This window comes from Artemia sp. Qi Xiang Cuo, chromosome 20, assembly GCF_049724085.1.
Source record: "Artemia sp. Qi Xiang Cuo chromosome 20, ASM4972408v1, whole genome shotgun sequence".
Classification (NCBI taxonomy): domain Eukaryota; kingdom Metazoa; phylum Arthropoda; class Branchiopoda; order Anostraca; family Artemiidae; genus Artemia; species Artemia sp. Qi Xiang Cuo.
The window spans coordinates 21,283,375-21,309,836 of record NC_142813.1 but is presented as its reverse complement, the minus strand read 5'-3'; the positions used below and the strand labels follow the sequence as shown (position 1 = coordinate 21,309,836).

The 26,462-nt window shown below is 33.7% G+C and overlaps 1 pseudogene; it reads left to right on the top strand.

Moving 5' to 3' along the window:
• The first annotated feature begins 285 nt into the window (after nt 1-285).
• Nucleotides 286-26,217, top strand: LOC148939996 (acyl-coenzyme A oxidase 1 pseudogene; annotated as a pseudogene).
• The last annotated feature ends 245 nt before the right edge of the window (nt 26,218-26,462 follow it).

Sequence of the window (26,462 nt, the reverse complement as noted above, 5' to 3'; positions counted from 1 at the left end):
AAATCTGATCCAATTTTCTAGTAGTTTTCTAATTTTTTTTCAAATTGCTTGAATTTTACAACGAAGAGTAAGTATTATAATTCAAATGCTATATATTCAGAATCTAGTGGATAAGCAGTATATTTTAACTATTTTTATCCTCTAATTCTTATTTGTAAGCTTCGGTTTTTGCTAGACAAGTGTGAATCTTTACCAGCTGGTTAGCATGATCTTGCTCTTTAATTACAGTTGTTTGGTTGTTTTCCCTTAAATTTATCTTGGAAACTGTTCATTTACAGGTACTTAATGGGTGCTGGTGTTGGTTCAGCTGTATTGAAAGAGGGAAATCCTTTAGCAGTTCATTTCGTAATGTTCGTGCCGACGATCATGAACCAGGGAACACCAGAGCAACAGATGCAATGGCTCTCAAAGGCTTGGAACTGCGAGATAGTTGGAACTTACGCTCAGGTGAAAGCCAAATTTGGGTAGCATATTCATTTTACATATGAGCATTTTAGTATAACCATGCTGCATTATAACACAATTGTATTATAGAAACAATAAGTGTAAAAATTGGTAAAATATATATGTTACCGTGAATGTCCAAAATCTGGTTAAGATCAACATTCACTTGTGAATGTCCGAAATTCCCTTTTCTCTGCTTGAATTCAATTAGATTTGCGAATCAGATTTTTCAGTCTTACGCAAGCTATGATAGTAAAAGTTAAAGTTAGGTTAGGTTATGTTAATTTAGGTTAGATTAGATTAAGTTAAATTTGGCTATAAATATCAGAAAAGGGTTAAAAATATAACTTACCCTAGCTTAACCTAGCCTAATCTAACCCAATCTGTCATCATCAAACCTTGCATTAAACTGAAAAACTTGACTGGCAACACTGACTAAATCCAAGGAGAATAAAAGGTACTTCGAACATTCACCGGTGAATGTTGACATTCACGAATTTCGGACATAATGTGTACGTGTGTGTGTATATCTATACGCTAAGAGCAAGTTAGTTGACATAAAACATATTAATTTCTTTTAGAAAGGTCCACTAAATTTGAGCAGACCTCAGACTCTATTAATCGAGAAGTACTTAGTAAGTTACCATCAGCGAAATAGACAAAATCATTTAAAGAGGTTTAACAATTATTGTAATCTAGGAAAGATTTGATGTGACATAGACGGCTAATATGTGTGTTTCTGTTTTGTATCCGTGAAAATTGGATCGTTAAAATTATTTAGAAACGGTCTAGCCCTAGAACTGAGCATTGAGGAATAAATGAAAGACGAATCAAGAGAGATTAATCTACCAGAAAAATAATAATCAAATCAAGAGAGCCTATGCCTCTTATACTAAATTTTGTGAAAATGTTCCATTGAATACTTCACACGAAAACCAAACTAAGCATCTTGAAATAATCTTCAGAACCAAGAGAAGCAATTAGACGAGAAATTATTTCCCCTAAAAAGTTCTCTGTACGGACAACTAGCATATTGATTGAAAACTGAGTTGATCATTCCGTGGCCCACTCTTAGACGAAGTAATAACTATAGCACACTTCAGAAATACTATAGTCAAAAGAAAGAGAAGAAACTTATGTTTTGTTAATTTAAAATTGTTTTAATTTTCTGGTGAAACGAACACACGTCATATCTAAAAAATTAAGCATTTAAAAAACGTTAATTAATCAATGCATTTCGTTTCTTTTGCTTTCAGAAGTCTAAATTTCTTAGATTTGATGTAAGATAAGTTCTCATCCTGCCGTGCAAAAAGTGGGGTAGCATAGTAGTAATGCTACTTGCCACTTTTCATGGCCTGATAAGATTTGTTGGCAGATTTTCTCTGAAAATACCAGTGCTTCCACTATCCCCGAATCATAATGTTTATATGATTTTACCATTTCATTGAAAATGCTCTTTTGACTCGTGATAAAGAATTTCATTTGAACATGTTCGCGTTCAGTGTAATTCTGAGCATCCATGCAGAGGTTTTTTTTTGGACAGCTGGACCGTGAGTTTGAATTTTGTTTTCTTTTGCTATTCTGTTTAATTTTCAAAGGTCTGAAAACATAACAGAGTTAGATTGAAAAATTATTTTAAAATGAAAAAGGGAAAGCATGGTACCTATGCAGAGAGAGGGGAGGGGATTTCATGATAAATTTGGAGATATTTTCATTATCGAGCTATAAGTTAGATGAACATACCACTCAAAAACTTTTTTTTTATACCCTTTCAAAATATAACCCTCGTTTCGCTCAGAAATTAAATGGACCCTTTAAGATGATACGTAGTTTGAGTCTTATTTTTTTTACTCTAGGTTTTGGGCGTAAAATATTAATATTAAATAGATAATAATTGAATGCGTGATAGATTAAAGGGTACTTATGTATTATACCGCCAACACTCAAGTTTACCCTGTGTAAAACTCGAGAACAAACCGGTTTTATCTGTCTGTATTAAGAAACAATTACCTTACGCCCATTGGAAAACAAGTGGCGGGTGACAGAATATATTGGAATTATATAATTTGGGCTGTATATTTGCGCATCAATTAGGGTGGGGGTTAGGTTAGTTTTGGTCAGGTTACCCCCCCCTCTTAATGTGCAAATATATAGCTCAAATTTGTTTCTCGAATATTATATTTTCATCATGTTTTAGTATTTTTCATTTGGATTAACCTAACTTCACTTCTTGAGTGTTGGCAGTATAATACATAAGTACCGATTAAACACACAAAAATCTTTTTGCCAGGAATCTTCACTATTTAAAATTTTTTTGAATTTTGCTTCATTTGGTATGTAAAAATTAAGTACTTTTCTTTTTTCCTTGAGAATTTTATTTTGCATATAACCTTTTATCTTCAAATGTATTTTCCTCCTCCTACTCCCCTCACCATGCTATTCTGGTGCCCTACCCCCTGCAATCTTTTTGGCGGGCGTCCGTGCTTGAGTGAGGGGTTCAACTACAATCTTTGATCTTTTTACGGTCTAGGAAAGTTGTTAAGTAAGTGAATGAAATTTTACGGAATAGATATTCTAATCAAATTAGGGTATTGGATTTTTTTTATTAATACCTAGCCCTACCCCCCCACAACGTCTAATGTTTGAGCAATTATTAACCCTAAATAAAGGCTAATCCTGAGATAAAAACAATAGAATTAAAAAAAAAATTGTGGTAGAATTGGATTTGCCCTTCAAACTTTTTCTAAATGTAACCTTCTTACCGTAAAAATTGGAGCCCCTCCCCTCTGCCCCTCTTAATGAGACAAAATTAAGCTATAGATTATATTAAAATTCAGTTAGTATAGGTTAGATTTTGTTCTTTATTGTATACCGCTGCAACCTAAATATTCTTATTTCTATTACTATGGGCTAAGTTTCGTTCTTAACTGTAAACTAGCTACCGCTGCAACCCGGATATAGCTCGTTGTTTAATGCAATACTTGTCGAAAGATGAACGTGTATAAATATTGAATTCACTTATTACGTCACATATGGTTATCTTTTAATGTATTATTACAAACAGGAAAAAGCCTACGGCTTTTTCTTCTTTGGAATAGTAAGAGATGAACCTCAAAGAATCAGGCAGCTAACTAAGTCCAATATAAGCAATTGTTTGTTCTTCTAATGATTATCTTTCAATTTGGCGTTTCTTACTAGGTTGCTAGCTACCACTTAAACCCGGATTATGTAATAGGTTGCTAGCTACCGCTGCAACCTAGATATTCTTATTTCTGCTACTATGGGCTAAGGTTCGTTCTTTCATGTAAAACTAGCAAACCGTTTGTGGAGAATGACGTGGTTAAAGTAAATTTTCTTGATTTTCAAGCCAATATATTTTCTTTGTTATTCAAGCCAAAGAGTGATAAGTTTCCTTAATAGAGGTTTTGGACAAGGTGGTTCTAATGGTGTAATTGTTGTTTTGATCTGACTCTTTTCTCAGGAGTTAGGGGTTTTTATATTTCTTAACATTGGACGTGATCGTCTCTTACTAGGTTGCTAGCTACCGCTGCAACCCGGATGCAACCCGGATATTATATTTCTTAACATTGGACGTGATCGTATCTTACTAGGTTGCTAGCTACCGCTGTAACCCGGATAGTGGTATACTTTTTGCTTTGATCTGACTTATTTTAGGAGTTATGGGTTTTTATATTTCTTAACATTGGACGTGATCGTCTCTTACTAGGTTGCTAGCTACCGCTGCAACCCGGATAAACTTTACTAACCTATACAATAGTTAAGTGGCCAATAAAATTTAGTATAGGCAAGAGGTTTTTCTTTATTATAACATCAATCTTTAACATGAAATTATTCAAGCCAAAGGGCGGTAAGTTTCCTTTATAGAGGATTCGAACAAGGCGGTTCTAATGGTGTACTTTTTGTTTTGAGCTGACTCTTTTTTTAGGAGTTGGGGGGTTTTATATTTCTTAACATTGGAGGTGATCGTGTCTTACTAGTTTGCTAGCTACCGCTGCAACCCGGATCTTTAAAGTATTTATGTTTGAAAGACTGCAGTGTGAAAAGACATCGAAAATGCAGTTTTTGGTGGAAAAGTTTATTCTCTTTTAGAAATAATTTATTTTAGTTACTATAGATTCTTAACCCAATTATTTTCCTTTAAATTGAGCTATTGAACAACTATCTATGATGTTCCAGTGCCAAGCTATCTTTGGAAACAAAGAAAAGAGAAAAAAATATCCCGTTTAGGCAGAATGTTGTAGTAGCTGCCACTTTTCTTGATTTTTTAGTACTGATTTTTTAACTTGCCTGTAGCTTGCTTTGATCTAACCATTATGTATTCATGAATGAGACCATTTACAGTTTTGACGTTTCTTATATAGTAATTATGACGTCACTGCATCAAAAATACAGTTTTTATAGGAAAAATTTATTCTCTTTTAGAAATAATTTATTTTAGTTACTATAGATTATTAACCTAATTAATTTCCTTTAGGATGAGCTATTGAACAACTCTGTACGATGTTCCAGTGCCAAGCTATCTCTGGATACAAAAAAAGAAAAGAGAAAAAAATATCCCGTTTGGGGAGAATAACGTGGTTAAAGTAAATTTTCTTGATTTTCAAGCCAATATATTTCCCTTGCTGTTCAAGCCAAGGGACAGAAAGTTTCCTATACAGGGGTTTCGGACAAGGCGGTTCTAATGGTGTACTTTTTGTTTTGATCTGACTCCTTTTCTTAGGAACTATGGGTTTTTATATTTCTTAACATTGGACGTGATCGTCTCTTACTAGGTTGCTAGCTACCGCTGCAACCCGGACTTTGCGGAAACTTGATTAACCTATACTATAGTTAAGTGGCCAATAAAATATAGCATAGGCAAGAGGTCGTTCTTTATTATAATTGCTAGCTACCGCTGCAACCTAGATATTCTTATTTCTATTACTATGGGCTAAGTTTCGTTCTTAACTGTAAACTAGCTACCGCTGCAACCCGGATATAGCTCGTTGTTTAATGCAATACTTGTCGAAAGATGAACGTGTATAAATATTGAATTCACTTATTACGTCACATATGGTTATCTTTTAATGTATTATTACAAACAGGAAAAAGCCTACGGCTTTTTCTTCTTTGGAATAGTAAGAGATGAACCTCAAAGAATCAGGCAGCTAACTAAGTCCAATATAAGCAATTGTTTGTTCTTCTAATGATCATCTTTCAATTTGGCGTTTCTTACTAGGTTGCTAGCTACCACTTAAACCCGGATTATGTAATAGGTTGCTAGCTACCGCTGCAACCTATATATTCTTATTTCTGCTACTATGGGCTAAGGTTCGTTCTTTCATGTAAAACTAGCAAAAAATTTTGTAAGCCTGATGAAGATTTAACTAATGTGTCAAAAGTAAGGTTGCAAGTCGACGATTTTGTTATGGCCTTATTATAATTGGTATGGTGAAATAATAATATGCATATGGCTCTTAAATCATACTTCTTTATGGTTCCATATGGTCTAGTGGCTAACCTTACACACAGTTACACAAAAACTCTGTGTAAGTTTTTGTGTTTGTGTAAGTTTTTGTGTTGTGTGTTTTTTTTTGTTTGTGTGTTTAATTTTTTATTTGTGTGCGTGTAAGTGTTTGGGTGAGTGTAAGGTTGTGTGTTCGTGTAAGTTTTTTTGTGTGTGTGAGTTTTTGTGTGTGTGTAAGTATTGTTTTGTGTTTGAAATTTTGTGTGTGTTTTTGTTTGTAAGTTTTTTTGTTTTATTAAGTTTTTGTGTTTGTTCGTAAGTTTTTTTGTGTGTGTATTTTAGTGCTTTCGTGTCTGTAAGTGTTTGTTTGTAAGTTTAATTTTGTGTATTTAATTGATTTTTTTTGTGTGTGGTTTTTGTTGTGTTTGTTTATAAGTTTTTGTGTGTGTGTGTTAGTATTTGTGTGTGTGTGTAAGTTTTTTTGTATGTTTAACTTTTTGTGTGTTTGTAAGTTTTTGTGTGTGTGTTTGTTTTTTTGTGTTTTTTTTTGTTTTTTTGTTTTTTATTTTTTGTTTGTTGTTTTTTTTTTTTTTTTGTGTGTAAGTTTTTTTTGTGTGTCAGTTTTTTTGTGTGTGTGTTTTTTTTTGTGTGTGTGTTTTATTTTTTGTGTGTGTGTAAGTTTTTTTGTGTGTAAATTTTTTGTTTTCGTGTAAGTTTTTGTGTTTGTGTTATTTTTTGTGTGTGTGTGTTAGTTTTTGTGTGTGTGTGTGTATTTTTATTTGCGTGTGTAAGTTTTTGGGAGTGTGTAAGTTTTTGGGTGTGTGTAATTTTTTGTGTGTGTGTAAGTTTTTGTGTGTATGTGTTAGTTATTGTTGTGTGTTTTAGTTTTTGTATGTGTGTGTGTTTTTTTTTGTGTTTTAGTTTGGTAGTGGTTTCTAGTTTTTGTGTGTGTGTGTAATTTTATTTTTTTTTTTAAGTTTTTGGGTAGGTTTAAGTTTTTGTGTTTTATTTTTTTCTTGTGTGTAAGTTTTTTGTGTGTGTAAGTTTTTTTTTTTGTGCAATTTTTTTGTGTTTTTTTTTTTATTTTTGTGTGTGTAAGTTTTTGTGTGTTTGTAAGTTTGTGTTTGTGTTTGTTAGTTTTTTTGTGTGTTTTTGTTAGTTTTTGTGTGTGTGTGTGTAAGTGTGTGTGTTTTTGTGAGTGTTTGTGTGTTTGTAAGTATTTTTGTGTGTTTGTAATATTTTTTGTGTGTGTAATTTTTTATGTGTGTGTTTTTTTGTTTTGGTTTGTTATTTTTTTTGTGTTTGTGTAATTTTTGTTGTTTGTGTTAGTTTTTGTGTGTGTGTAAGTTTTAGGGTGGAGGGATAGGGGTTGGAGGGATGGTGGAGGGATAGGGTTGAGGGATAGGGGTAGGACTTGGGGCCCAAGTATCAGAAGAAATTGTTTGTGTAGTATGCATCTCAAATCATCGTGGTATGCATATTCTCATGATGATGTCATAAAAATGCCCCGAAACATGTCACTTAACACCTATCAAAAATCCAATTGATAAATCGAATGTGCTTGAACTTGTTCCAGTTCAATGGAATGGACCAGCTACGATATTGTGAGGCTTGACATCAGTTGGGCAATGTCTCAGATACAATTCATTGGATATTTTTCTAAAATCATAACATGTTCAATGGCTTGTTGTTTCAGTCGATTAACGTGTCGTTCTTTTACCTTGGGAAATAACGGGTCTCATGTTTAATTCCTACATCAAACACAAATTCCATATAAATCAATGGGAAGATACTTAGAATGTAAAAAATCATATCATTGGAAAAGAAAAATATCATCATTAGAGTACAATAAAATGTCATCAAAAAAAAAAAATTTAATGTAATTATGTAAATTAATGTAATTATGTAAATTAATTAATAATAAATTAATTTATGTAAATTAGTTCAAGGTTAAACATAAGTCAATTTCAAGGTTAAACATAAGTCAACCACGCCTAACTAAATTACAAAAAGAATTTCACAATTTCATACAAAGGAATCATCACGCACTTTGAACACAGATGAACACGAATTTTCAAGGTGGTTGAATTCCGGTCATTACACTGTCTGCTTGTATTGGCGGGTGTACTGTGCGTTTGAAAGCATATGGTGGGACTGTCCGCTCTTAATTGTAATTCTATTCACGTCATAGCTCTAATATAAAACTATGACGACATTCAATATTTATCTAGTAGGGTTTCAGACAAGGTAATTCTAATGATGTACTTTTGTTTTGATCTGACTCTATTTTTAGGAGTTTTGTTATATTTCTTAGCATTGGACTAATCGTCTCTTACTAGATTGCTAGCTACTGCTGCAACCCGGATTCACATATATATTATTTATGAGAGGCAACCTGGCCGAGTGGTCCAAGGCACTGGTGTTAGCCACCAGTCTCTTCGGAGGAGTGGGTTCAAATCCTACCGCTGGTAAACGATTATGTTTGAAAGACTGCAATGTGAAAAGACATCGAAAATGCAGTTTTTGGTGGAAAAATTTATTCTCTTTTAGAAATAATTTATTTTAGTTACAAAAGGTTTTTAACCCAATTAATTTCCTTTAAAATGAGCTATTGAACAACCCTCTACGATGTTCCAGTGCCAAGCTATCTCTGGAAACAAAGAAAAAAAAAGAAAAAAATATCCAATTTAGGAAGAATGTTGTAGTAGCTGCCACTTTTCTTGATTTTCAAGCCAATAAATTTCCCTTTCTGTTCAAGCCAAGGAACAGAAAGTTTCCTATACAGGGGTTTCGGACAAGGCGGTTCTAATGGTGTACTTTTTGTTTTGATCTGACTCCTTTTTTAGGAACTATGGGTTTTTATATTTCTTAACATTGGACGTGATCGTCTCTTACTAGGTTGCTAGCTACCGCTGCAACCCGGATAAGCCAAAAAAGAAAATTTTGGTTCCAGGAGTTTCGGTTACTATTGAGACAAGTAGCTATTATTACTATAGAGTTCATTACCATGAACTGTTTGATTGCTTCAAAATTCAAATATCTTTGAAAAGACTGCAGTATGAAAATACATCAAAAATGTAATTTTTTTGACAAAATTGATTCTACTTTAAAAAGTATTTTATTTTTAAATACAAAAGTGACTAGATGTTGCAATTTCCTTTAAAATGAGCTATTATAAAGCTCTCTATGATTTTCCAGTGCCCAGCTAGCTGAGCAGAAAAATCAAGCGGAAAGAAAAAATATCCCGTTTGTGGAGAATAACGTGGTAAAAGTCTATTTTCTTGATTTTCAAGCCAATATATTTTCTTTGTTATTCAAGCCAAAGGGCGGTAAGTTTCCTTTATAGAGGATTCGGACAAGGCGTTTCTAATTGTGTACTTTTTGTTTTGATCTGACTCTTTTTTTAAGAGTTGGGGGGTTTTATATTTCTTAACATTGGAGGTGATCGTCTCTTACTAGGTTGCTAGCTACCGCTGCAACCCGGATTACAAACAGGAAAAAGCCTATGGCTTTTTCTTATTTGGAATAGTAAGAGACGAACTTCAAAGAATCAGGCAGCTAACTAAGTCTAATATAAGCAATTGTTTGTTCTTCTAATGATCATCTTTTAATTTGGCGTTTCTTACTAGGTTGCTAGCTACCACTTAAACCCGGATTATGCAATAGGTTGCTAGCTACCGCTGCAACCTAGATATTCTTATTTCTGCTACTATGGGCTAAGGTTCGTTCTTTCATGTAAAATAAGATAAAATAAGACTCATTTAAATATTTTTAGGAATGTATATAGTTTCTTTTGATAAAGTGAAGTTGTTACTGAAACTTTCTAAATATTTTTGCAGTTTACAGAGTTTTGTAGTTTTTTCTCATACCTTTTGCATTGTGTTAATATAAAAACTGGAATCTTAACTATAGTGAAGTAGCCTATACAAGTTAGTATAGGGAAGAGTTCGTTCTTTATTATAACTCTTACTAGGTTGCTAGCTACCGCGGCAACCCGGATAACATTGGACGTGATCGTCTCTTACTAGGTTGCTAGCTACCGCTGCAACCCGGATTACTATGAGGCGTGATCGTCTCTAACTAGGTTGCTAGCTACCGCTGCAACCCGAATCAAAAACTGCTAATTATAAGTAATTTGGGTAATTAATAATAATAATATTGTATCCAAGTTGTTTAAACATTAAGATAAAATAAGACTCATTTAAATATTTTTAGGAATGTAAATAGTTTCTTTTGATAAAGTGAAGTTGTTACTGAAACATTCTAAATATTTTTGCAGTTTACAGAGTTTTGTAGTTTTTTCTCATACCTTTTGCATTGTCTTAATATAAAAACAGGAATCTTAACTATAGTGAAGTAGCCTATACAAGTTAGTATAGGGAAGAGATCGTTCTTTACTGTAATTTGCCAAAGCATTTCTAGCCGACTTTTCAACAGCATCCGCTCTTTCAAAGAGAATTTTAATCTGTAATTTTGAATACTTTTCGTGATCCCGATAATACATGCGTAAAATGTTTCTCAATTTACAAAGATCAGCCTGCATTTTTGCCATCTTCTTGTATTTCTGAATGTAATTTTTCTCTTTGTCCTTATGCGTTCTTAGGTACAACCTCGCAGAGAATTTAATTTTTTCATTATAGCTTTTGTCACCCCAGTATTTACCCATTATTCTGGTAGCAACTTTTTTCTTATGTTTGTTTCGGTAATCTATATCGTTATCATACCGTTCCTTGCTCTTTTGTTTCGCTGTCTCAATTTTCCCTTCTCGATACCCCTGATCCGTAAGATACCTCTGTTTTGCTCTGTCATATTTCATTTTCTTAAATCCTGGATCACAAGACATCTTAGTAGCAATCCTTACGCGTGCTCGAGCTTTATTGCGTTTGGTGGCATTTTTATCTCTTTTAAATAAACTTTTCTTATATTTCAGGATGTTAGCTTTATTTTTTGTGTAGTAAAGTTTTCTATTATTATAAATTTGGATTGTTATATTTTTATATTGTTTTTTTTTATTCTTTATTTTTTTACACTCTCGTGATACCATATTTTTTCAAGATTTAAAATTATTAAGCACACAAAATCCCGTGTCGAGTATCTAAAACCTAGCATAAAACAAAACTAATTTTAAAATTTTCAGGTATTTATCTTGTTTGAATTACAAAATTAGTATTATTGGTTAGACACCATAAATATTTTTGCAGTTTAAATAATAAGTTTAGTGATTCTGGACTGAAAACTAAAATAATTGCAATTATGAGACAATAATAGGGAGATATGTACTTTACGGGTTACAGGATACAATAATAAATTTGAACTGAGATGAAAAAAAAATTTCTTCCAGGAGACAAAAAGCAAAACTAATTTTAGAATTTTCATGTATTTTTGTTGTTTAAATTAAAAAATTACTATTACTGATTAGGCATCATAAATATTTTTGCAGTTTACATAATAATTTTAGCGATTAAGCCAAAAAAGAAAATTTTGGTTCCAGGAGTTTCGGTTACTATTGAGACAAGTAGCTATTATTACTATAGAGTTCATTACATGGACTGTTTTATTGCTTCAAAATTCAAATATCTTTGAAAAGACTGCAGTATGAAAATACATCAAAAATGCAATTTTTTTGACAAAATTGATTCTACTTTAAAAAGTATTTTATTTTTAAATACAAAAGTGACTAGATGTTGCAATTTCCTTTAAAATGAGCTATTATACAGCTCTCTATGATTTTCCAGTGCCCAGCTAGCTGAGCAGAAAGAAAAAGCGGAAAGAAAAAAATATCCCGTTTGTGGAGAATAACGTGGTAAAAGTCAATTTTCTTGATTTTCAAGCCAATATATTTTCTTTGTTATTCAAGCCAAAGGGAGGTAAGTTTCCTTTATAGAGGATTCGGACAAGGCGGTTCTAATGGTGTACTTTTTGTTTTGATCTGACTCTTTTTTTAGGAGTTGGGGGGTTTTATATTTCTTGACATTGGAGGTGATCGTCTCTTACTAGGTTGCTAGCTACCGCTGCAACCCGGATTATAATTAACCAGACCGATTCCTTATTTAATTTTCTTAGTAAGTTAACCATTTTTATCATGTCTTATATGTAACATATTCATCATGAGTATCCAATAGTACAATGGTAAACATAACCGCTTGTCACGAGGGCCATCAGGGTTCGATTCCCCGTTGTAGAGAATTTTTAATTTGTTGACTTTAAATATAACTTTACAATCCTACACTATAGTTAAGCGACCCATACCAGTTAGTATAGGCAAGAGTTGGATCTTTATTATAAACTAAGTCCAATGTAAGGAATGGTTTGTTATTTCAGTGATCGTCTTTTAATGTAAACAAAAAGCAAAACTAATTTTAGAATTTTCATGTATTTTTGTTGTTTAAATTAAAAAATTACTATTACTGATTAGGCATCATAAATATTTTTGCAGTTTACATAATAATTTTAGCGATTAAGCCAAAAAAGAAAATTTTGGTTCCAGGAGTTTCGGTTACTATTGAGACAAGTAGCTATTATTACTATAGAGTTCATTACATGGACTGTTTTATTGCTTCAAAATTCAAATATCTTTGAAAAGACTGCAGTATGAAAATACATCAAAAATGCAATTTTTTTGACAAAATTGATTCTACTTTAAAAAGTATTTTATTTTTAAATACAAAAGTGACTAGATGTTGCAATTTCCTTTAAAATGAGCTATTATACAGCTCTCTATGATTTTCCAGTGCCCAGCTAGCTGAGCAGAAAGAAAAAGCGGAAAGAAAAAAATATCCCGTTTGTGGAGAATAACGTGGTAAAAGTCAATTTTCTTGATTTTCAAGCCAATATATTTTCTTTGTTATTCAAGCCAAAGGGAGGTAAGTTTCCTTTATAGAGGATTCGGACAAGGCGGTTCTAATGGTGTACTTTTTGTTTTGATCTGACTCTTTTTTTAGGAGTTGGGGGGTTTTATATTTCTTGACATTGGAGGTGATCGTCTCTTACTAGGTTGCTAGCTACCGCTGCAACCCGGAAATCCCAACGCTTCCAGTATTTCATACCAAAGCAAACAAAGTACTTGTTTTAGTCTTAAATTTATAATCTTACTTTAGTTACTATGGGCTGAAGTTCGTTCTTTACTGTAAAACTGTGGAACAGTTTACAGATGTAATGGGAAATCTTATACATCACTGTGAATATATGGAGGCATGATTGTCCTTTACTTAGTTTCAGCTTAAATTCGATGATCGAGCCTTTATGTAATTAAAATGAGCCATTGAACAACTCTCTACGATTTTCCAGTGCAAAGCCATCTCTGGAAAAGAAGAAAAAAAGAAAAAAATATCCCGTTTGTGGAGAATAACGTGGCTAAAGTTAATTTTCTTGATTTTCAAGCCAATATATTTCCCTTGCTGTTCAAGCCAAAGGGCGGTAAGTTTACTTTCAATGGGTTTTGGACAAGGCGGTTCTAATAGTGTACTTTTTGTTTTGATCTGACTCCTTTTTTAGGAGCTATGGGTTTCTACATTTCTTAACATTGGACGTGATCGTCTCTTACTAGGTTGCTAGCTACCGCTGCAACCCGGATGGTAGGATGAAATAATAATATGCATATGGTTCTTAAATCATGCTGTTTTATAGTCCCATATGGCGTAGCGGATAGGATAGCTGGTTTTCATCTAGAAGGCCCGGGTTCGATTCCCGGTATTGAAAAATCTTTAACTCTATAATCTTCGAACATTAGAAGCTCTAAACCTTTTATAATTTATAATGAACCACATCGATCTTTTATGTAATGTAAAACCTTAGCGATTCTAAACTGAAAAACTAACTCAGTCCAATATATGCAATGGTGTGCTTTTCTAGTGATCGTCCTTTAATATAAATATTCTCTTTTAGAAATAATTTATTTTAGTTACAAAAGGTTTTTAACCCAATTAATTTCCTTTAAAATGAGCTATTGAACAACTATCTACGGTGTTCCAGTGCCAAGCTATCTCTGGATACAAAAAAAGAAAAGAGAACAAAATATCCCGTTTGGGGAGAATAACGCGGTAAAAGTCAATTTTCTTGATTTTCAAGCCAATATATTTTCTTTGTTATTCAAGCCAAAGGGCGGTAAGTTTCCTTTATAGAGGTTTCGGACAAGGCGGTTCTAATGGTGTACTTTTTGTTTTGATCTGACCCCATTTCTTAGGAACTATGGGTTTTTATATTTCTTAACATTGGACGTGATCGTCTCTTACAAGGTTGCAAGCTACCGCTGCAACCCGGATAAAAATAATTGTTTTAATTACAAAAAGTTTTTAACCCCATTAATTTCCTTCAAAATGAGCCATTGAACAACTCTCTACAATGTTCCAGTGCCATGGAACCTGTTGAATTACTAACCTATACTATAATTAAGTGGCGTATAAAATTTAGTATAGGTAATAGGTCGTTCTTTATTATATAGTCAATCCCACATCGGGTAGTTAGAACCTAACCAAAAATAAAACTAATTTTAACATTTTAAGGTATTTTTCCAGCTTGTATTGAAATATTCAAACTACTGCTCGGATACCATGGATATTTTTGCAGTTTACACAAGCTGCAAAGAACGCACAGGCTGATCTTTGTAAACTGAGAAAAATTTTACGAATGTTTTACCGGGATTACGAAAAATATTCAAAATTAAAGATTAAAATTATCTCTGAAAGAATAGATTTTGTTGAAAAGTCAGCTACAGATGCTTTTGCAAAACTTCATAGTAATATCCAAAAGAAATGTTGCATGTTTAGTGAAAAGCTTCCAAGGTATGGACCGGCAACTGTGGAACAGTTTACAGATGTAATGGGAAATCATATACATCACTGTGAATATATGGAGGCATAATTGTCCTTTACTTAGTTTCAGCTTAAATTCGATGATCGAGCCTTTATGTACTACATCCAACGACTATGACGTCATTGATCAATATTGTATATACAAAATTAAGTTTTTCGTGAAAAATAATTAATAAAAAAAATTAAGTGCAAAAGGCGCTAGATCTAGAGATTTCCTTTAAAATGAGTCATTGAACAACTCTCTACGATGTTCCAGTGCCAAGCTATCTCTGGAAACAAAAGAAAGAAAAAAATATCCTGTTTGTGCAGAATAACGTGGTTAAAGTCAATTTTCCTGATTTTCAAGCCAATATATTTTCTTTGTTATTCAAGCCAAAGGGTGGTAAGTTTCCTTTATATTGGTTTCGGACAAGGCGGTTCTAATGGTGTACTTTTTGTTTTGATCTGACTATTTTCTTAGGAGTTAGGGGTTTTTATATTTCTTAACATTGGACGTGATTACTAGGTTGCTAGCTACCGCTGCAACCCGGAATACCGCTGCAACCCGGATAATTATATTTCTTAACATTAGACGTGATCGTCTCCTACTAGGTTGCTAGCTACCGCTGCAACCCGGATTACATTTTAAACAACTATATCTACTAGCAAACAAGTCAAATACATGCGATGGTTTGATCTTCTAATGATCGTCTTTTAATATAATCTCTTACTAGGTTGCTAGCGACCGCTGCAACCCGAAATAATCCTTTGGACTTGAGCCCATTCTTTACTAAACATCTTTATATAAAATATTTAAGTTACTATTGGCTAGAGTCTGTTCTTTATTATAAATCTTTCAAATTGATTACAAACAGGAAAAAGCCTACGGCTTTTTCTTCTTGGTTAGAGTAAAGTTCTTCTTGGTTTTTCTTCTGGGTTGGTTTTTCTGGTGGTTAAAGTAAGAGACTAGCCTTAAGCAATCAAATAGCTAACTAAATCAAATGTATGTAATGGGTTTTTATTCCAATGGTCGTCTTTTAATGGAAAATATTGATATATTGGTCTTAAATATAACTGTACTAGCCTATACTATAATTAAGTGGCGTATAAAATTTAGTATAGGTAAGAGGTCGTTCTTTATTATAAAAGTTCGTCCTTCAATGTAAAACCACTATATATCAGTTACTATGGGAGAGAGATCATTTTTTACTGTAATCCTTTAAAATGAGCTATTATACAGCTCTCTATGATTTTCCAGTGCCCAGCTAGCTGAGGAGAAAGAAAAAGCGGGAAGAAAAAAATATCCCGTTTGTGCAGAATAACTTGGTTAAAGTCAATTTTCTTGATTTTCAAGCCAATATATTTTCTTTGTTATTCAAGCCAAACAACGGTAAGTTTGCTATATAGAAGTTTTGGACAAGGCGGTTCTAATAGTATACTCTTTGTTTTGATCTGAATCCTTTTTCAGGAGTTATGGGTTACTTTAGTATTTACTATGGAGCGTGATCGTCTCTTACTAGGTTTTTAGCTACCGCTGCAAACCGGATTTCAAACCAAATTAGTCACTATGGCCTATAATTCGTTCTTTACAATAATGAACAATATCAGTCATTTATGTAAAATTTACAAACCTATACTCTAGTTAAGTGGCCTATATAATTTAGTATAGGCAAGAGGTCGTTCTTTATTATAAATTATGAGAGGCAGCCTGGCCGAGTGGTCCAAGGCACTGGTGTTAGCCACCAGTCTCTTCGGATGCGTGGGTTCAAATCTTACCGCTGGTATACGATTATGTTTGAAAGACTGCAGTGTGAAAAGACATCGAAAATGCAGTTTTTGGTGGAAAAATTTATTCTCTTTTAGAAATAATTTATTTTAGTTACAAAAGGGTTTTAACCCAATTAATTTCCTTTAAAATGAGCTATTGAACAACCCTCTACGATGTTCCAGTGCCAAGCTATCTGTGGAAAAGAAAAAAAGAAAAAAGAAAAAAATATCTCGTTTAGGCAGAATGTTGTAGTAGCTACCACTTTTCTTGATTTTCAAGCCAATATATTTCCCTTGCTGTTCAAGCCAAGGGACAGAAAGTTTCCTATACAGGGGTTTCGGACAAGGCGGTTCTAACGGTGTACTTTTTGTTTTGATCTGACTCCTCTGTTAGGAACTAAGGGTTTTTATATTTCTTAACATTGGACGTGATCGTCTCTTACTAGGTTGCTAGCTACCGCTGCAACCCGGATTTAAAATGAGCCATTGAATAACTCTCTACGATGTTCCAGTGCCATGCTATCTGTTGAATTACTAACCTATACTATAATTAAGTGGCGTATAAAATTTAGTATAGGCAAGAGGTCGTTCTTTATTATAATCTCTTCGGAGGCGTGGGTTCAAATCTTACCGCTGGTATACGATTATGTTTGAAATACTGCAGTGTGAAAAGACATCAAAAATGCAGTTTTTGGTGGAAAAATCTATTCTCTTTTAGAAATAATTTATTTTAGTTACTATAGATTTTTAACCCAAATAATTTCCTTTAAAATGAGCTATTGAACAACCCTCTACGATGTTCCAGTGCCAAGCTATCTCTGGATAGAAAAGAAAAGAGAAAAAAAAATATCCCGTTTAGGCAGAATGTTGTAATAGCTGCCACTTTTCTTGATTTTCAAGCCAATATATCTCCCTTGTTGTTTCAAGCCAAGGGACAGAAAGTTTCCTATACAGGGGTTTTGGACAAGGCGGTTCTAATGGTGTACTTTTGAATTTGATCTGACTCCTTTGTTAGGAACTATGGGTTTTTATGTTTCTTAACATTGGACGTGATCGTCTCTTACTAGGTTGCTAGCTACCGCTGCAACCCGGATTTAAAATGAGCCATTGAATAACTCTCTACGATGTTCCAGTACCATGCTATCTGTTGAATTACTAACCTGTACTACAATTAAGTGGTGTGTAAAATTTAGTATAGGCAAGAGGTCGTTCTTTATTATAACTTTACTGTAAACTGCAAACCCGGACCTAATTGACAATTACCATTTATGATGAACTATATGGGTCCTTTATGTAAGTTTCTAGCTACCGCTGCAACCCGGATAATGAACTGATTACAAACAGGAAAAAGCCTACGGCTTTTTCTTCTTTCAAATAGTAAGAGACGAACCTCAAACAATCAAATAGCTAACTAATTCAAATGTATGTAATTGTTTGTTATTCCAATGATGGTCTTTTAATGTAATATGCCCAAAAATAGAGTAAAACAAAATAAGATTCAAACTAAATTGCAGACAAAATAAGATTCAAACTAAAGAGAAAAGGTATCATCCTAAAGGGCATTTAGGTTTCTGCCGCAATTATTTCTTATTAAAATTAAATTAGTTACTATCGCCTAGAGTTAGTTCGTAACTATATCGTAACAATTTGTTTTATAATAATAATTAATTTTGTTAATTACAAAAGGTTTCTATATACAGCAGTTTCCTTTAAAATGAGCCATTACAAAGCTCTTTCTTATGACCACGAATTTGATTACTATGGGTTACAGTTCGTTCCTTATTGTAACAAAGAATCAGACAGCTAACTTTGTTTATTATTTGTTCCTTATAATAATTAGCATTGGACTGATCGTGTCTTACTAGGTTGCGAGCTACCGCTGCAACCCGGATACAGCTGCAATCTGGATATCTTGCAGCTACCCCTGGAACCACCATATATCAGTTACTATGGGCGAGAGATCGGTCTTTACTGTAAAAATACTGTAATCTTAACTATAGTGAAGTTGCGTATTTTGATCTTTATTATATTTGATTGCTTCAAAATTCAAATATCTTTGAAAAGACTGCAGTATGAAAATACATCAAAAATGCAATTTTTTTGACAAAATTGATTCTACTTTAAAAAGTATTTTATTTTTAATTACAAAAGTGACTGGATGTTGCAATTTCCTTTAAAATGAGCTATTATACAGCTCTCTATAATTTTCCAGGTCCCAGCTATTTGAGGAGGAAAAACAAGCGAAAAAAAAAAAATATCCCGTTTGTGGAGAATAACGTGGTTAAAGTCAATTTTCTTGATTTTCAAGCCAATATATTTTCTTTGTTATTCAAGCCAAAGAGTGATAAGTTTTCTTAATAGGGGTTTTGGACAAGATGGTTCTAATGGTGTAATTTTTGTTTTGATCTGACTCTTTTCTCAGGAGTTAGGGGTTTTTATATTTCTTAACATTGGAGGTGATCGTCTCTTACTAGGTTGCTAGCTACCGCTGCAACCCGGATGACCTTAAATATAACTGTACTAGTCTATACTCTAACATCTTGTTTCTCTTAATCTTTCAAATTAGACGAATAATTTGTGATAGCGTCATATAATTTTTTTATAATTGTGGAATGATTGCATTAAATCAAAATGATATTCCAAGAGAGATGCAGTACGATATTAATTTTCAAGAGAACAAGTTGCTTTATTCAACAAATGGCCTAAATCTTAAAGGCAAAGTCAGTATGATAATATGGTACCCTCTTTATAGAGTGTATTTTAATAACTACTACATGAGATCCTCTTGACTGACACCATTTATGATCGATCCTTATGTCCCACTATACAAGTTTGTATAGGCAAGAGTTCGTTCTTTATTGTAATTGACCTGACTCTATTTTTAGGAGTTTTGTTATATTTCTTAGCATGGGACTGATCGTCTCTTACTAGGTTGCTAGCTACTGCTGCAACCCAAATTCACATATATATTTATTTATGAGAGGCAGCCTTGCCGAGTGGTCCAAGGCACTGCTGGTAGCCACCAGTCTCTTCGGAGGCGTGGGTTCAAATCTTACCGCTGGTATACGATTTTGTTTGAAAGACTGCAGTGTGAAAAGACATCAAAAATGCAGTTTTTGGTGGAAAAATTTATTCTCTTTTAGAAATAATTTATTTTAGTTACTGTAGATTTTTAACCCAATTAATTTCCTTTAAAATGAGCTATTGAACAACCCTCTACGATGTTCCAGTGCCAAGCTATCTGTGGAAAAGAAGAAAAAAAGAAAAAAGAAAAAAATATCCCGTTTGGGGAGAATAACGTGGTTAAAGTCAATTTTCTTGATTTTCAAGCCAATATATTTCCCTTGCTGTTCAAGCCAAGGAACAGAAAGTTTCCTATACAGGGGTTTCGGACAAGGCGGTTCTAATGGTGTATTTTTTGTTTTGATCTGGCTCCTTTGTTAGGAACTATGGGTTCTTATATTTCTTAACATTGGACGTGATCGTCTCTTACTAGGTTGCTAGCTAACGCTGCAACCCGGATGCTTCTCGATACACCTGGACGGTTGAATACCTTTGCTTTTGGTTTTTCTTATATTTGATGCGGTAATCTTCATCATTGTGATAACTCTCCTTGAACTTTTGTTTGGCTGTCTCAATTTTTGCATGTCTATAATCTTCATCATTGTGATAACACATCTTGCTGTTTTGTTTTGCTCTCTCAATTATTACTTCTCGATACGCCTGGTCGGTTGAATACCTTTGTTTTGCTCTCTCAAATATTACTTCTCGATACGCCTGGTCGGTTGAATACCTTTGTTTTGCTCTCTCAATTATTACTTCTCGATACGCCTGGTCAGTTGAATACCTTTGTTTTGCTCTCTCAATTTTTACTTCTCGATGCGCCTGGTCGGTTGAATATTTTTGATTTTCTCTTTTCAAGATACTATCTCTGTTGTTTGTGTAGTACTGTTTTTTCAAATTGCGTATAGCTTGCTTCGGTCTAACCATTATTCTAATCAAGACTGAGAGAATTTACATCTTTGTCGTTTTTAAGTAGTAATTATGACGTCACGGCGTAATGATTTATTGACGTCTTGGCGCAATGATATTATTTTATGACGTCATCAGAAACAACAATATAATTTCGTGTTTTTCTATTCACGTCATAGCTCTAATATAAAGCTATGACGACATTCATTATTTATCTAGTAGGTTTTCAGACAAGGTAGTTCTAATGATTTACTTTCGTTTTGATCTTACTCTATTTTTAGGAGTTTTGTTATATTTCTTAGCATGGGACTGATCGTCTCTTACTAGGTTGCTAGCTACTGCTGCAACCCAAATTCACATATATATTTATTTATGAGAGGCAGCCTGGCCGAGTGGTCCAAGGCACTGGTGTTAGCCACCAGTCTCTTCGGAGGCGTGGATTCAAATCTTACCGCTGGTTTACGATTATGTTTGAAAGACTGCAGTGTGAAAAGACATCAAAAATGCAGTTTTTGGTGGAAAAATTTACTCTCTTTTAGAAATAATTTATTTTAGTTATAATAGATTTTTAAACCAATTAATTTCCTTTAAAATGAGCTATTGAACAACCCTCTACGATGTTCCAGTGCCAAGCTATCTGTGGAAAAGAAAAAAAAAGAAAAGAGAAAAAAATATCCCGTTTGGGGAGAATAACGTGGTTAAAGTCAATTTTCTTGATTTTCAAGCCAATATATTTCCCTTGCTGTTCAAGCCAAGGGACTAAAAGTTTCCTATACAGGGGTTTCGGACAAGGCGATTCTAATGGTGTACTTTTTGTTTTGATCTGACTCCTTTGTTAGGAACTATGGGTTTTTATATTTCTTAACATTGGACGTGATCGTCTCTTACTAGGTTGCTAGCTACCGCTGCAACCCGGACTTTGATCTAACCATTATATAATTAACGAATGAGACCCTTTACATCTTTGTCGTTCTTAAGTAGTATCTTTTATGTAATACCGCTGCAACCCGGATTAGCTAACATGGGCAAAGTGTCGTTCTTTATTGTAATTTTGATCTGACTCCTCTGTTAGAAACTATGGGTTTTTATATTTCTTAACATTGGACGTGATCGTCTCTTACTAGGTTGCTAGCTACCGCTGCAACCCGGATTTAGGCAGAATGTTGTAGTAGCTGCCACTTTTCTTGATTTTCAAGCCAATATATTTCCCTTGCTGTTCAAGCCAAGGGACAGAAAGTTTACTATACAGGGGTTTCGGACAAGGCGGTTCTAATGTTGTACTTTTGAATTTGATCTGACTCCTTTGTTAGGAACTATGGGTTTTTATATTTCTTAACATTGGACGTGATCGTCTCTTACTGGGTTGCTAGCTACCGCTGCAACCCGGATTACAAACAGGAAAAAGCCTACGGCTTTTTCTTCTTTGGAATAGTAAGAGACGAACCTCAAAGAATCAGGCAGCTAACTAAGTCCAATATAAGCAATTGTTTGTTCTTCTAATGATCATCTTTTAATTTGGCGTTTCTTACTAGGTTGCTAGCTACCACTTAAAACTGGATTATGTAATAGGTTGCTAGCTACCGCTGCAACCTAGATATTCTTATTTCTGCTACTATGGGCTAAGGTTCGTTCTTTCATGTAAAACTAACAAAACAATTTTTAAGTCTGATGAAGATTTATCTAATGTGTTAAAAGCAAGGTAGCAGGTCTACGATTTTGTTTTGGTCTTATTTTAATTGGTATGGTGAAATAATAATATCCATATGGCTCTTAAATTATACTGCTTTATGGTCCCAGTTAGCCTAGTGGCTAGTATAGTTAACTTTCACTTAACAGGCCTGGGTTTGATTCCCGGTGTGGGAAAATTTTCAATTCTATAATCTTCGAACATTTGAACCTTTTATAATTTATAATAATGTATAATATAAATACTGTAATCTTAACTATAGTGAAGTTGCCTATGCAAGTTAGTATAGGGAAGAGTTCGATCTTTATTAAACTTTTAATATACCTATGGACTAAAGTTCTTTCTTTAATGTAAATTATACAGCTATATACAACAATTTTAGGAGTTATGGGTTTTTATATTTCTTAACATTGGACGAGATTGATCGTCTCTTACTAGGCTGTTTAGCTATGATCTCTTACTAGGAGTAAAATAAATTTACCACGAACTGTTTGATTGCTTCAAAAATCAAATATCTTCGAAAAGAATGCAGTACGAAAAGAAATAACAAATGCAGTTCTTAGTGGAAAAATTTATTCTTTTTTAAAAATAATTTGTTTTAGTTAAAAAAGGTTTTTAACCCAATTAATTTCCTTTAAAATGAGCCATTGAACAGCTCTTTATGATGTTCCAGTGTCAAGCTATCTGTAGAAAAGAAAGAAAAAGAAAAAATATGCTGTTTAGGCGGAATGCTGTAGTAGCTGCTACGTTTCTTGATTTTCAAGCCACTATTTTTCCTTTGCTGTTCAAGCCAAGGGACAGAAAGTTTCCTTTAGAGGGGATTTCGGAAAATGTGGTTCTAATGGTTTACTTTTTGTTTTGATCTGAGTCTTATTTTTAGGAGTTATGGATTTTTATATTTCTTAACATTTCACGTGATCGTCTCTTACTAGGTTGCTAGCTACCACTGCAACCAGGATTACTCCAATGATCGTCTTTTAATGTAATGTGGAAAAGAAAGAAAATAAAAAAAAAATAAAAAAATATCCCGTTTAGGCAGAATGTTGTAGTAGCTGCCACTTTTCTTGATTTTCAAGCCAATATATTTCCCTTGCTGTTCAAGCCAAGGGACAGAAAGTTTACTATACAGGGGTTTCGAACAAGGCGGTCCTAATGGTGTACTTTTTGTTTTGATCTGACTCCTTTGTTAGGAACTATGGGTTTTATATTTCTTAACATTGGACGTGATCGTCTCTTACTAGGTTGCTAGCTACCGCTGCAACCCGGAAAACGTTCTTTATTATAATTCAATTGAAAATTGCCTTTAGAATACGTTTATCAAAATCTATTTATCCGTATATACACAGTTTTGTGGAAAAATCAAATCAATGAATACCTTACTACAGCACAATGGATGAAACTGTGATCAAAATGACTGTTTTTCTACAGCCTGGGGATTTTAATATTTTCATCAAGAGGCTCAAATTACTATTGTGCGTTACCGTGCAGTGATTCGAAGCTACATCTTTTATATTTGAAAGAAAGTCTCTGAGCCACCGTGCTGCCGGTGACCAAAAAGGCACCAATGACTAACACCATTTAAGATCGATCCTTATGTCCCACTATACAAGTTTGTATAGGCAAGAGTTCGTTCTTTATTGTACTATTTGAAAGACTGCAGTGTGAAAAGACATCAAAAATGCAGTTTTTTGTGGAAAAATTTATTCTCTTTTAGAAATAATTTATTTTAGTTACAAAATGTTTTTAACCCAATTAATTTCCTTTAAAATGAGCTATTGAACAACCCTCTACGATGTTCCAGTGCCAAGCTATCTGTGGAAAAGAAAAAAAGAAAAGAGAAAAAAATATCCCGTTTGGGGAGAATAACGTGGTTAAAGTTAATTTTTTTGATTTTCAAGCCAATATATTTCCCTTGCTGTTCAAGCCAATGAACAGAAAGTTTCCTATACAGGGGTTTCGGACAAGGCGGTTCTAATGGTGTACTTTTTGTTTTGATCTGACTCCTTTGTTAGGAACTATAGGTTTTTATATTTCTTAACATTGGACGTGATCGTCTCTTACTAGGTTGCTAGCTACCGCTGCAACCCGGATGCAGTGTGAAAAGACATCAAAAATGCAGTTTTTGGTGGAAAAATTTATTCTCTTTTAGAAATAATTTATTTTAGTTACTATAGATTTTTAACACAGTTAATATCGTTTAAAATGAGTTATTGAACAACCCTCTACGATGTTCCAGTGCCAAGCTATCTGTGGAAAAGAAAAAAGAAAAAAAGAAAAAAAAAATATCCCGTTTAGGCAGAATGTTGTAGTAGCTGCCACTTTTCTTGATTTTCAAGACAATATATTTCCCTTGCTGTTCAAGCCAAGGGACAGAAAGTTTCCTATACAGGGGTTTCAGACAAGGCGGTTCTAATGGTGTACTTTTTGTTTTGATCTGACTCCTCTGTTAGGATCTATGGGTTTCTATATTTCTTAACATTGGACGTGATCGTCTCTTACTAGGTTGCTAGCTACCGCTGCAACCCGGAAATTGATTACAAACAGGAAAAAGCCTACGGATTTTTCTTCTTTGAAATAGTAAGAGACTAGCCTCAAACAATCAAGTAGCAAACTTAATCAAATGTATGTAATGGGTTTTTATTCCAATGATCGTCTTGAAACGGAAAATTTTAATATATTGACCATAATATAACTGTACTAGCCTCTACTCTATAGTTAAGTGGCCTATAAAATTTTGTATAGGCAAGAGGTCGTTCTTTACTATATGTAAAAACCAATGTATGGAATGGTTTGTTATTTCAGTGATCGTCTTTTAATGTACTTACTGTAACGTCAATATAATGAATAGTAAATTGTTCATTTTTGGCTTTGAAGACTCTTCGAGTAATGCGATATAATTCTTCAATCGTGTCGCATTATATGACATACGCTTTTCCATTAATATTTTGCAATGTTGCTCCTCTGGGTCCGCATGAGTGAGAATCTGTAAAATAGTATTTTTCATCATAATGCATAAGACCCAGTCATTTAGAGTATGCAACTATTACTCCAGCATTATGTTCTCTAAATAATTTTGTAAAGGAGCCAATAATGTAATTTGTAATTCTCCATTATTTATAGAATCCAATAAGCTTCCGCTGCACAACCAATTATCTTCATAATTTAGGGAAAATTCTGCGTCATACATTAGAAAGTCGTCCTTGATGACATCTAAATTTATCAATACCAAATAGCCACTAGCAGGAATCGAAAAAACTCTTGGATTTCTATTATTATTATTTTCACGTATGAGAGCATAAATAGTATCCCCTTCAATCATGTTTCTGTTCAGAATATTTTTATTCCATTGCCTTGGAGGTATAATAACAGCTCGGGCAATATTTGCGAGTACCATGGCAAAGCATTGGCTGCCTGCGTATCCAGATAGAAATATATTAGTTTCTGCTTGATTCCAGTCAGTATGTATAATTCTTGATACCTTTCTAATACTTTCAAGAATAAGATATGCACTTGCTGGTGCATTTGCATTATTAGCATTTTTGTGTTGTTCTTGACGATCTTGGGCCGGTTGAATGACACGAAATATATCATTGTGATCAAGTTTCGCATTAATATTTAATTTTTTCTCTTTTGTTGACACCACCGGTCCGACACTAGTTATCCTTTTCTTATTTTTGGGATAAATTTTTATTAATAAGGGTTCTTCAACTGAAGGGCTTCTCATTCTTTTTCTGGGACCTCCAACAATGGAAATTTTTTTTCCTTGAGTCTGTTGTCCTTTAGAGTTTACTTCATTTGTTATACATACTTCATCTGGTGTACCTCTGAGTTGCCTTTCTGGGAAATCAAACAATGGAAGATCTCTTCTATAAATTTGTCTCAAACGGTTGTACTCAATTAAAGCATGAACATCGCAAAAAATCTTTGTCTTATCAAATTCTACTAGATGTAAACCTGCACTAGGGGTCACACGGGAAAGAGCAACGTACATCATACCTGGACCGATTGCACACTGTTTACCTGCGTCAACAATTGCACACTGTAAACTTAGTCCTTGGGACTTGTGTATTGTAATGGCAAAGGCCAGTTGAAGAGGAAACTGTCTTCGCGTAAAAAAGACTTACTTCAAAACTTCAAAGCGCACGGTTTCTCTGCCAATTTCAACCGGAAGTTCCAGTCCATCACATTTTACAAGAACTCCAATTATTTCTCCGTTTGGTAGCAACTTGAAGCTTGTTACTGTTCCCATTGATCCATTTACTAGCCCCTTAGCAACACAAATATTTCTTTGGAGCATTACACGTGCACATACTGCAAGTAACAAGCTCATGAAAGA